Raw genomic sequence first — 12,285 nt, 5'->3', positions numbered from 1 at the left:
GAGGATTGGCCTGATTGGATTTCTGTTGCAGGACTCCTGTCACCTGGTCTAATGGGCACAAAATGTCAGCCAAGTCCTCGAGTTGTAAAAATCCCTAAATGAAAAAACCCAACTTAAAATGTGCATAGAAATCCTTTAATTGGTTGATGTTGTTCCTAGTCCTTCATATTTCCTCTATTAGAAGTATTCACATTTGTGATTATCAGTTATTCCACTGGCATAAATGCAGTGTTATCAGGTCGGTGATGCCAGCTTGTTCCTAACTTCGCCTCTAAAGCTGCAACGTACATACAGGAGTTTTCTGTTTTCAGGCTTAAATGTACCATTCTGTTGCCTGCAATCTATTTTCCTTGCTTAAAGGTCTGTAACCAACAACAGACTCGAACATCTTGTTTCATTTAGCTTGTCAATCCTTTTATCGGGGGGTTCGCTGAAAAGCACTCTGGGAAATATGGGAAATCACTGAAGTCGAATCAAACGGGGCGTGTTGACGGAAAGAAGCCACAACAATATAGTAATTATACCAGAATAACAAAGCAGAGAAATAGTCCTGAAATGCATTGTTCATCACTTATTGATGATTTTTTTATCAACAACAACATCAGTGGATTATTCTCTTTTGTTCCTTTCTCACAGTTCTCCTTTGGAGCGGAGGTGGTTTATTAAGTACACCGGCAGAATCAGGGTGGTAATTTATAAGGAAGGACTAGAATTTAAACAAGGTGTCTTGATTTGTAAACAGCACATCTTAAGTTTTGTGTTGCATTAAAATTAGCTTAATAAGGATGTTGCCGATGTCTATTCCATTCAGTCTTGAACCAGAGACCTAATAAAATGGAGCTTTGTTTTTTCCAACACTGGAGGGACCCTTTATTAACAAAACATCCCTGGGATAAAAGTTTTTTTTTCTGATTCTTGGTTTGTATCATAGTCAGAAATGAATTGCTGTCTTTTCACGTTGTCTTGCAGCAACTCACGGTTTGACTTTGAACAACAGGAGCTTCCTGTTTGGAGGATTGCATTAAGAGCTCCCAGTGGGCCTCTCAGCGATGTTCAGGCTCTTGTTGCCTAATGGTTTTTTTTGGGGTATTAAAACGTTCTGTGAGCCAGAAAAGTCTCATTCGCAATGTTTCAGATATTGATTGAGTAATAAAATGAATTTCTAATGTTCGTGCTGCAAGCTGAGCTTTATAGATATTGCTTTATGAGCCCGTGTACAGTGCAGCCAGTGGCTAGTGTCATTTCATACAACTAATGTGCATGTCTTGTGAAATGTAACATGTATTACTCTATAAACAACAAAGGCCTTATTGGTTGCTAGGTGTTTTCCATCAAACAGGGGGACATTGATTTTTCAGTTCCACATCACATCAGAAATAAATAGGAGCAGAAGTGAAAAGGCTGTGCATTCTTCTGTGAACAGGAAGTGCGGCGTTGAGGGTAAATTGAGCTGTGTGGAAGTCTCATTATCTCTGTCACACGTGGCCTCTGTCTCCTTCCCTGTAACATTATGTAAGCAGAACGGTTTGTGTAGTAATCACAGTCCATCGTCTGCTCCCCTTTGACATCTACACAGTGTGTCTTAGAATAGACCTATCAACAGTAAGTCTCAGTGAAGCTTACTGTATATACAGTTTAGCTGCTTCATATGCGCAAGTCTATAAATTAAGATTTTAAACTCTAGATGATGAGGGCGTCTTTTGCTTGACTTGTGAAAGTCATTGGGTGACTTTAAGAGAAAGGACCTTGGAGGACCTCTTGTCCAGACATCCAACCTGTGCTTAACTGCCGACCACCTCCTCGGAGCTGCTGCTTCACCAAATCACCACGTACGGCATCCGTAAAGGAACTTGTTGACACTCTCCAGTCTTCCCGGGAGCGCGGCAGCACTTCACCCGCGTCGGGACCCTTGGCGCACAAGCGTGAGCCTATTTGTAGCCGCAGGGAGGCTGCGGCGCACGCAGTCACTTTTATTCCCGTCGCCGCCGCTCCACCCTCCACTGCAAGCCTAGTGCTTCTCACCGCCAGCGCAATCAATGCAGGAAGGGGCTTTAAAGGAGCCACTTGGCAGAGCCATTTCTCAGTTTTAGCTGTAGTCTAGGAGCAATAACAACATGCCAGTCAGATAGCAGAGCTCCTAATATGACTCAATGAGATGACACAGCAATCCCAGGGCCCATTTTGCTCGTTGGGGACAGGCAGAAGCAGAGGGGGAGGAGAGCCGGCGCAACAAACTGATGGCATGGTTTAAAAGTCAGGAAATGTTTCCTGGTGGAAGGTGTGACAGGGCGGCGTGGACGCGGTGACGGCATCAGGAACCAACAGGATGAGCCGTGTCTGTCTGCGCTGGTGGCCCTGAGCTAGTTTTGACGAGGATCAAGGAGACACTTGTGTGACGCCAGACACACTACCAGGTTTTCAAATATGCATCTGTAAAGTCGCTGTGTGACAGGCTGTTCTCGGAACAGAAAACAGTATTTTTTTACAATTCTTTGATCCTGTGACAACAGAAAGGAATTGAAGTAGGCACATCAGCTCGGCGAGGAGCTTTAAAGAGCCGGCGAGAGCTTTGCCTCCTCGCTTTGGTTTGAAGGCTTATTATAGATGAATGCGGAGTTGTGGTCTTCCTCCGACTCTGTGTTTAAACAAAACACGAACCGCTGTACTGGTGCATTGGAGGTTGAATCGACGGCCACAACACAGTTTGGCACATGTAAAGCATGAGGAGAGGCGTGGAGTCGCTGCCCCGTGCAGGAGTCGCTGCAGTAGAACCTGTCTGCGCCGGAGACATAATTGCACGTTCGGAAGTGCTTGTTCCAGAGTGTGGAGAAGCCTTTACACCGCCGAGCGCGTCGGTCCCGGCCAAGGTCAAGCACCGCGGATCCGGAGCCATCTTTAAGCTTACCCTTCCATTTGAAACCTGACCCGTCCACTCGTGTGAAATAACAAAACCTTCCGCTCTGTGTCCTTTTTTTTTTTTTTGGAGCGGCATCATCCTCCTTACTCGGTCTTTGCTCTCCTCTGGCAATTGGCGGCCTAATTGAGGCACTCTTGAGCCATGTTTATCACCGTGGCAACGTTGCCCTGCAGATAATCATTGTCTCGTGGATTAGCATAACAACAGAGGAGAGGCTTTGGTTTAATTCCACTAACACTGGACCAAGCTCTTTTGTGTCGACTCGCCTGCCGGGCTTGTTTTAACTGGGATTAGAAGCACGGGCTGCTAGAGCTTGCCAGGCCTCCACACCGCACTCACGCCGCTGCCTTTGCACTTGAGCAAACACTCTTCATGCCCTTGGATGGTTCAGAGGAAGGAGGAAGTAGCAGCGCTTTCGAACTGGGGCAGCCATGATTTTGCACTTGATGGTGGATGCTGGCGTAGAAGTGGCCTGCAAGTCCTGGTCCGGTTTCACGACACACTAAGATCGTTATTTCAAGCATCCTACTTTGAAATCGTAAACAAATAATCCATGCTGCTAATTAATGTTAGGAGCCTGTAGCTCAGTAAACATGACTTGCGTGGTGTCGGACGTGCCTGGCTTATGGGAGGTGAGTCACACTTTGGTTGGCAAGAAGAGGAGGCAGGTGTGTGCCATGCTCCCCTGCCCCGGGTTGTGGCAGTTGTTGTGGCTTGAGACTGGGTGCAACCACTTGTGTGCTTCCAGTGGCACCAGGGGGGTGGTAGGAGGACGGGGGACTCTAGATTAGGGGGAATAATAAAAATGGGTCTCGGCAGCGCTCTGCTAATACGCGTGGTAATTTAAATACGCTCTGAAAGGAAATGTCAGTGATGTGTGGGTGGGCACATGTTGTGTGTGTGTGTGTGTGTGTGTGTGTGTGTGTGTGTGTGTGTGTGTGTACGTGGATTCCTGAGGTAAAACATTCTGGGCTTGTTGAGCAAACAAGTGGCGAGCCATGCAAAAAGGAGTTTCAGGCCGTCTCCCAGCGATGGCCGACCGTCTATATGCTTCTGCACACAAACATCCGCCGCCTCTCGGCCTCGTATCTGATCTGCTTTGTGGATCGGAGGCTTCGCACCGTTTCTGGTGGCTGCCGGTATTTCAGCTCGCTCTCCCTTCGCCGGGCCTTTTTTTTTTTTTTTTTTTTTTACCCCGGCCTGATCTGCTGTGTTAAAGGCTACCGAGCCACGAGCCAGCAGCGTTTAAATCAGTTTAACTTGCAGTGTCACTACTTGGCAAGGCCGCGGCAACACAACATAGCCATGAGCTCCGGATAACATTTCTCATTTTCTAATCCCAGGGACCGTGGGAGGCTCTTGCGATCATTTAAATTTTATTCGTGAAGCTAAATAATGTGAACACGCGCCGTTTGTTACACTGCGTTGGCCTTCGCTGCGGGATTGTTTACCAGTGGGGGTAATTAGAGGAAGGGGGGGGGGGGTAGGCTGCTGGAGCAGGTGACATCTGTGACCCAACACAACTCTGGACACATGCTTCTTCCTGAAAAGCTACTGGCGCGTTGTCCGCCTCGCTGGGCCCATGCCCACTAACACCCCAGCACGTCTTAAACAGCTCGTCTGAATAAACCCACGCTTCCCTCATGGCAGATGACCTCCCAGTGCGTCCAGCGAGCAGCGAACACTGGGCCGGTCTGAATCGAGCGGCGCGGCCCAGCGGACCAGACCGGACGTACACTCGTCCTGCCCAAATTGGAACGACAGCGGATGATTGATCTCGCTTGCTCATGTATTAACCCCTTGTATTTACCAAACCATTAGCTGCTTGATAATTGAGCGGTTAATTAAAAGGAAGGTTGCAGTTTTCCGCTATTGAATCCCAATCTCCCCATTTGTTCACTGAGCTAAAGGCCGTAATATACTTGTACAGTAAAGAGCAGGAAATTAACGATCCTTCTATTTTCCCTTCGTTCCCAATACATTTTATTGTACAGTGCATCATTTCTACTTTCCCCAAAGAGTCTGCAGGTATTCATCATTAACAGTTTTACTGTTTTGCAATGTGTCACAATATATTGTTTAATTTCGAATGTGTTTCATCAGCGGTTCTCTACATTCTCCTCTCTTTTCCTGTGAGTGTTTGCATTCCTCCTCCTGGTTTCTCCCGGCGTTGACGTAACTGACGTCGCTTATCTCCTCCCATTTCCTGCAGTAAAGGCCGTTCCACTTCTTCCTTGTTCCCTCGGCCTGTCGAAGTTGACAGCCAGGGCTTTGACCCCAGCACCTGCCCCGTGACCCCGGCGTACGCAACTGTGGCCTAAGCGGCCCCCTGTCCACACCCTCCGGCCTGTGGGAGCTATAGATTTGGTGCTCAGCTGCTCCTCAGCTTGCTTACTGCCACTGACAGAGTGTGTGTCCAGTGCGAGCTACGCCTGACTGCATCAGGGAAATGCTGCTGGCTAGCACTAAGCCAGCAAACAAACCACATACATTACATTGAAAGCAAGGAGAGTAGGTTTATTGCTACGGGGCCTCGGTGTGTGTGTTCCTGTGCATATTAGTGTTGTTTTGTGTGTTTGTTAATGCGTTGCCTGCAATAAGGCCAGACTGTCTGGTCAAAGCAGGCTAAAGCGGTGGAGTCAAACGTGGCGGCATGCTAATCTACAGTATGCACAGTGAGTGTGCTCATGTAAGCAGCGATGCGCGAACAGTGAAATGAACAACAACGCTTCAGCTGTAGCCGTGTTCACTGCCGTGTGCTGGCGCCCGTCCAGCGTCTCTGGCCAACCTCATGTCCCGTTCTTCAGGCTCTGCAGGAGACGCTGATGCTTTGTTGTAGTAATCACTGGTTTCACTGAGCGAGGCTTGGACGTTTGCAAGGATACTGAAATTCAGTCATCATGTTTGGATTGTGCTATAAAGCTAGTTTAAATGACTGGACATGCCGCATCGCCCGCCCCCGGTGGTTCGGCCCGGCCGGAGCTGAGGTGCGGCTGCGAGGTGGCAGCCGGCTCTCTGTTTGGTCCTTCGCTCCCACCAGCCCTCCAGATGGCCGTGCTTTCAGCTACACCTTTAGCCCACACAGCACTCCGCCTCCTTACAGCCCTCTCGTATAGTACTGTACACGATTCTAAATTAACTGGAAGACGCCTGTACAAAATTTTCAATGACGGGGGTTCTGGCACAGCTTCGCTGACATTCATGGTACATGAGCGGAGGTTTAGCAATGCGGAGTATTCCTTGACTGGCTGCCTTGACCTTTGATCGATCCTCTGATGGACCGAGAATCATAAAAGATGCAACGCCTGGCCAGCCGCGGTCAACATCAGCCCTTTTCTCCAGCCTGGAGTCAGGCCGCTTGTTCGTCTTTAATTCTCATCCTGTCGCGGGGCCTTTCACTCATTCAGCTTCTGAAAGGCAGTGTTCCCAGCAGCTCCGCTTTTCATTAATGCCCTCCATTCACTGCACGCTGTTCTCCATTAATACGTTCACCCCCCTGGTGAATTCCTCTCTACTGTACATATCAACTATTCATTTGTTGTCCCTATCATGATCATCTCCCCTGCCCTCTCCCTTCTGTTCCCCTCCCTTTCCACCGTCTCTCTTGCCATGTGCTCGGCGTATCCTTCCTCCACCCCGTCCCTCAGCCTCCGCCCTCCCCTCCTCCGCGCATTTCTGTCTCGCTCCGCCTGCCTCCGTCCTTACTGCAGGGTTGAATCATCCTAGTTTCTGCTTGCCTTGTCACGTTTGGCCCCGTGCACGTCTGTCCAGGCCCCATCACACGGCAGTGACGCTAGCCGGGCTGACATCTCGCCGCAGTGCTGAGGGCCTCTGATGTCCGTGACGCGAGCAGTGACCTGTCCCTCACTCCTCAAAGCACTGACATCATCAAAGTGGGACACATTTCTGCCCTGTGGGCTATTAATTGCGAAGTACGGTATGAGCCACATTTGTATTCATGCCGTTGTCAGATTGAAAGGGACGGAGACAAGAGAGTTCTATGTCTTCGTCATTCATTTTTCTGTTACCAAAGACAAATTCCAAGTGGCTGCAGATGTTCAGGGCTTTTCATTCCCCTCCTCTCCGTCCGTCCCCTCACTCAGCATTCTCTGCCTGTTGTTGAAGAGAGCGGGCGCATCAGCAGTATTCCCCTCAGAGCCTCCCCTCGCCGGAGAACGTGTGCTCCCCCTCAAACGGCACACCTTGGATCACACGAGCGCGCATGCTAACGCGCGCCGCGCCTTTGATACGAGGCTGCACACAAACGAAGGGACGCCGGCGTCCTCCTTGGTGGAAAATTGAGTCATGGTCCTTCTGCTTGTGTAAACTGACAGACAAGCCAAGCGAAAAATGAAATCGAAATGTCCCTATATTGGGCGCGTGTGGGCACGAGCGGCGCTCGCTGTGTGATTCCATAACAAGCACATGCAAATCGATTCAAACCAACCCCGGGCTCATTAAATAAAACATGGGAGTGAGGACAAAAGCCTGCTTCTACTGTAACCTTGCATCTGGTAATGAGCACTTCTCCCTGATGTGGAGTGGAAGGATGTTATGTGGGGTGACACCATGTGGCCGGGTGCTTCCTGTTGCACTGTCGTTCCTGAGAACTGATCTCTTGCAAATGTCCGAGACGCGACAAACGACAAAGTGTTGCAGCAACTTCCCCGTCAACGCTTGTGCATGTGACATGCACTGTTATGTGGGCAATGGGGCCAGTGAGGGCCCAGGATAAGATGCTTCCACCGATCTAGGTGATCCCCCAGTCAGCGAGCGGGTTTTGGAGAGAGGCAGGCGAGAGAGAAGCCATTTAGATCGGGCTGTGCTGATCCATCGCGACAAAGTGATGGGTGAAAAATCTGCAGAGAGGACTGGGACTGTGACAGGCAGTGTTCATTAATGCCCCAGCCTCTGCTGTAGAGTCCAATCAAGGGTCTCCACACATAAGCACCCTCCGTCACTAAAGCTCTCACACACACACATGTGGCTATCCAAGCAATGAGACAGGCGGGCTGAGCGTGGGCACTGATGGCTTCACTGCCTCAATTGATGGGTGCTTAGAGGGGAGTGGAAAAAGGAGAGCTGGAGATATGGGGCTGCAGAGGTTTAGCATGAGTGAGATGCAGCAGCAGGCCTGCTTTGTCGATGACTTTCTGATAGCCTCAGCTTAGCACCACTTCTACTCAACATGCAGAGCCATTACCTTAACCCATATGCTGCCCCGCTATTTCCATTAAACGCTTTGGTCCTGAAGATAAACCACAACCCTAATAAAACTTTCTCACATCCAGGTGCTAAGTTATTCCTGTTAAAAGCTGCGCTATATTTTACAGATATTAGGCTTTTAGCCGTTTAGTTTGTAGTCGTAAAATGCCAACATTAAAGCAAAGCAATTTTATTTCGATATCAGGCCTTTCAATGAACTGGCAAAGCTCAGTCGTGGCAGAATGTGATCGTAAATCCACAGCCGCTGCGGTGGCGACAGACCTGGGGAAGCACAGTGCGGGGTCTGTCACAGTGCTGAGTCTGTTTGTACTGTCATTCAAATGTTTACCCATCTGAAATGTAATCAGCAATGTGTGCATTGATTGTGAGCCTGTTTGGAGGCTGTGATTGGCTCAAACGCTGGACAAACAGGAAAAGTGGAGCCGTGAGCGCCCCCCCCCCCTTTGATAAAAAGGACCCACGCTGGCTGGAGGTGTGACGTCCCTGATCTGCCCTTGACCCAGCCTGGAGGGATGGATGGGGAGGAAGCAGGTCTGTGCAAAGCAGAGATAGAGCAGGGGGCTGTTTATTTAGCAACACTCTGCCTTCTGGCAGGAACATAGCATCGAAAATACTTACAGTAAAACCTCACATTGAAAGTGTAAGAAGTTTTCAAAGAAAGAAGCAGAAAAGGGAAGAAAGAGATTTCCTCCTGTTTCATTTCGGCTTTTATTAACATGCAACAGAAACTGGGATTTATCTCAAAATGCAAGTTTAAACGCTGATGGAATTTTACATAAGGGATTAGTCATCCACTCATCTCCAAGGTCCCTGGTGTTTTCTTTGATGTTTTAAATTAAATAACACAATTTTACAGTAGATGTCTTAAGATATTGAAATATCTTTATTTGATTCATTGACAGAAAAAGTTAAATATGAGCCGGCTTCATAATGAGCAGGATTTGTCCTTTTAGGCATGTGTGACGTTCCCTGGAGAGCACTTATGTTGCAGAAATAGTTCCAGGACCAGTCAAATCACTGTCTAAAGATTTTCAGGTGTCCAATTAGTGGCATTGATATTAATAGCCATCATTCCTGTTTGTAGGATTAACTGTCATGCACTTTGTGACAATAGCTCATCCTTTCTCTGATATCCTCAGATCATATTTTCCCTGGAGGGTGTGTGTGTTTAGTCTCTTGGGAGCACAGGAAGCAGGAAAAAGACCAGTTAGTCCCATTAGAGGATCTGCTGTGTGTCCCTTTGAGAAGTTAGGAAAGGGGAAGCGGATCAGGTGTTGCTCCATCGTGGCGTCGAGCCGGGTAATGGATTCCAGGAGGCTGAGCATGCTAACGAGTTCATTATTCCAGCTTGGTTCAGGAGTAATTACCATTTTGCATCCAAAGTCATTCAAGACTGGGTCGCTCTTGTCACATCAAGCCAAGTGTGAATTCAGATAAATATTTGCATAAGCGCATACGCCCAAGGTGACGGAGACTGGCGTGCGCTTGCTAATATCCACCTGTAGGTGCAGACGCTGCATTTGGACATTGATAAGACTCTGTCTGAGACCTGACGTGAACTTGGGACACCCTGCTTTAATGCAAACCTGCTCCTTCATAATACTTCATCCCTGTCGTTTTCATATTTTTCTCATGAGATTGAATATGGCATGTTCCTAATAAGCAGCCACGCATGGAGCCCACATCAGATAAGCAGACTAATTTAGGTCTCCGAAGAACATCATTAATTATGAAAAGATCAGGCCCCGCTAGTTGTCGGTGTTGGTGCACTTATACCCTGACTGGAGTTTTGATGTTGCATGTTCAAATGTATCTGGTGCAAGTGTCACAACTCTCCTATGCATAATTAAAGTCGTTTTAGACGTTGCGTGATCAGTTTCACTAAAAATGTGGATTCAAGTGCTTTCCAGGCAGAGAGAGAGAAAGATAGCAGAAACATGTCTGAATTATTGCAGAATAGTTAAACATGTGCATTTTGATCTTGAGCACATTTCAGAATCTTTCAGTTCTTGTTGGTCTCATAATACAGCTTTTGCACCTGAATTGTCGATTCATAATCCTCCAATTAATTTCTAATTAACTTATAGTAGCACGTAATGAGTTCTGAAGCCACTCTCAACCTTGAACGCGGCACGGTTCCGGCAGCGCTGCTTCAGTCGCCTTTACCTCCGTTACGCGTCAGAGCGTGCTGTTTTCTTCTGCTCTTTTCCACTAGAGAAAAAGGAAAAGTCTACAAAATCTAACTAACTTTAATTGGTGTGGTTGATTAGACTTAACTGTTGGGCTGCCTACAATCAGCAGTTCGATTAAGATTAGCATATCTTTAAATAATCTGCTTTAGTGGTGAAAAAGGACCTTCAGTCACTCGACCTCAGCCAAAACCAGGAGGATTTAGCGTTTCTCTGCATCTGCAAAACCCTAAAAAACTCACTTGTACTTCCTGTGCACTGACTGACTTTTGTTTCCCTTGTGGTTAACGAGCCCAGTGGTCGACTGGGGTAATATAAGCCTCTGTGCTTTGCACCAGCAGCTCACTGCTCCATGGTTTGCAGTCACTCAGCTTCCCTGAGTCTATGGTACAACAGATTTCCATTTGGTGGCTTAATGAGCCCATCCTCATCAGTGTCTGTGCCTCCAACCCTTCTACAAGGACCAAAGTGTAATACATTACCACACTGTTGACACTGTGTATTATGAGTCTCCACCCAGTGGTATTTATCACAGAGGGCCTTTGTTGTCTGGAATAAATGACATATTACTGGGAGTCCAGAGTTCAGCCCACACCACCGGCTAGCCAGAGGCGCACGCTCAGTCTTAGGGAGGAAATATGTCCACAGTCCGGGAATTTGGACAGGAATACCACAAATCAGCTGAAATATGGAACTTCAGTGTCATTATTCAAAGCTGCAGGTGGCTACTGAAGTAGACGTCTTGGCTGAGTGAACCAAAGCGGCAAGAACCGAACGGACTCGGCTCCTTTCGTATCTGCTTTAAACAGCTGAGGATGACGAGCCGGTAAATGCAGTAATATCCTCTGTAAGTATGTGCTCCGTGAGGATGTTGTGTCTCAGTATTAAACTTAATGTAAAGCTTTTCTGATTCTACAGTACCAATGCACTTGTGTATGTATTGTATGTATTAAATGGCTTCTCTAGTCGTCGTAGTAGGTCCTGACCTGGCCCAGGCCCGTCTCACATGCTTTCAAATAAGGCTCATATATTTGTGAAGTATCAGCTGAGATCTGATTTTATTCACATCCACCACAGATCATCTGTGATGCTGTTTACAACCACTATGTTTGTTTGGCTTATTACTACTCTTCCACTATTCCAATTCATACGTGCCCTGAAATTTCCCCAGCGTCCCTGCGATTGTTTTCCTCTGTAGATGTGATGGAGGACTGTGCATTTCATATACCATTGGTCGCGCACCGCAGGGATTTGTAAACTTGAAATCACAAAGATATGTGTGTTTTTTCCCTTCCTCTCAGAAATGTGAAACTCGGAAAGAAATAATAATCTTCCAGATTTCTGCGGGGCGAGTATTGAGTTGCTAGGCAACCGTTGTTGGCATTCGACAGGAAGCCTCAAGTAAAGAAGATGGTGAAGGAGGCGGGAGAGTCGGGGCGCGCTCGTGGCGAAACGGCAACACGAGCGAATGGAAATAAGGCACGCGGGCGAAAACGGCAGTTTCTGCGAGACTGAAGTGAATATGCTGTTTTGACAAATTGGCCCACATGCCGGACACTTGTTTACCAAACCAAGGCCATTTGAGCAGCGTGGCTCGCTGTTATCGCAGCCATTTTAGAGAGCACTTACTCCAAATTTTCAATTTCACCTAGATTTTAAACTGCTCCTGCAGCATTTATCAGGTTTGATTGCTGAAATGTCGGGTTTCTGTGTTTTGGATGTTGTGTCTTTGACGCGCTTACCTCACCGACATCGCTCCCCAGCAGCCAGCAGCCGGGTCCTGGCCTCTCGCGCCACTGTTTGTCTCGGTTTCTTCATCTTCTTTGGCTTGTTGTAGCCATTACGTGCTTTCTTTGGCCTCTGGCAACCAGCGAAGACGTCCATGACATTGATGCAGGATTTTCGTAACATGGTTCCCCTCTCGAGCCCATTTTCTCCGTCAGATCGGGGAGT

General features: G+C 47.8%; 1 protein-coding gene across 2 annotated transcripts in view; it reads left to right on the top strand.

Annotated features, from left to right (window-relative positions):
* The window catches only part of fut8b (fucosyltransferase 8b (alpha (1,6) fucosyltransferase)), a 49,140-nt gene that overhangs the window by 5,251 nt on the left and 31,604 nt on the right, over window positions 1-12,285 (top strand). The window contains exon 1 of one of the 2 annotated variants that reach the window (XM_055506545.1): window positions 10,941-11,179. The exons of the other annotated variant lie outside the window; for it this stretch is intronic. The gene's annotated coding sequence lies outside the window, so the exon portion shown is untranslated. Of the gene's footprint in view, window positions 1-10,940; window positions 11,180-12,285 lie in introns of those variants that run through there. 2 annotated transcript variants of the gene reach the window in all.

This window comes from Betta splendens, chromosome 24, assembly GCF_900634795.4.
Source record: "Betta splendens chromosome 24, fBetSpl5.4, whole genome shotgun sequence".
Lineage (NCBI taxonomy): Eukaryota > Metazoa > Chordata > Actinopteri > Anabantiformes > Osphronemidae > Betta > Betta splendens.
Note: the sequence above shows the minus strand (reverse complement) of the source record. Positions and strands in the feature narration are given on the sequence as shown.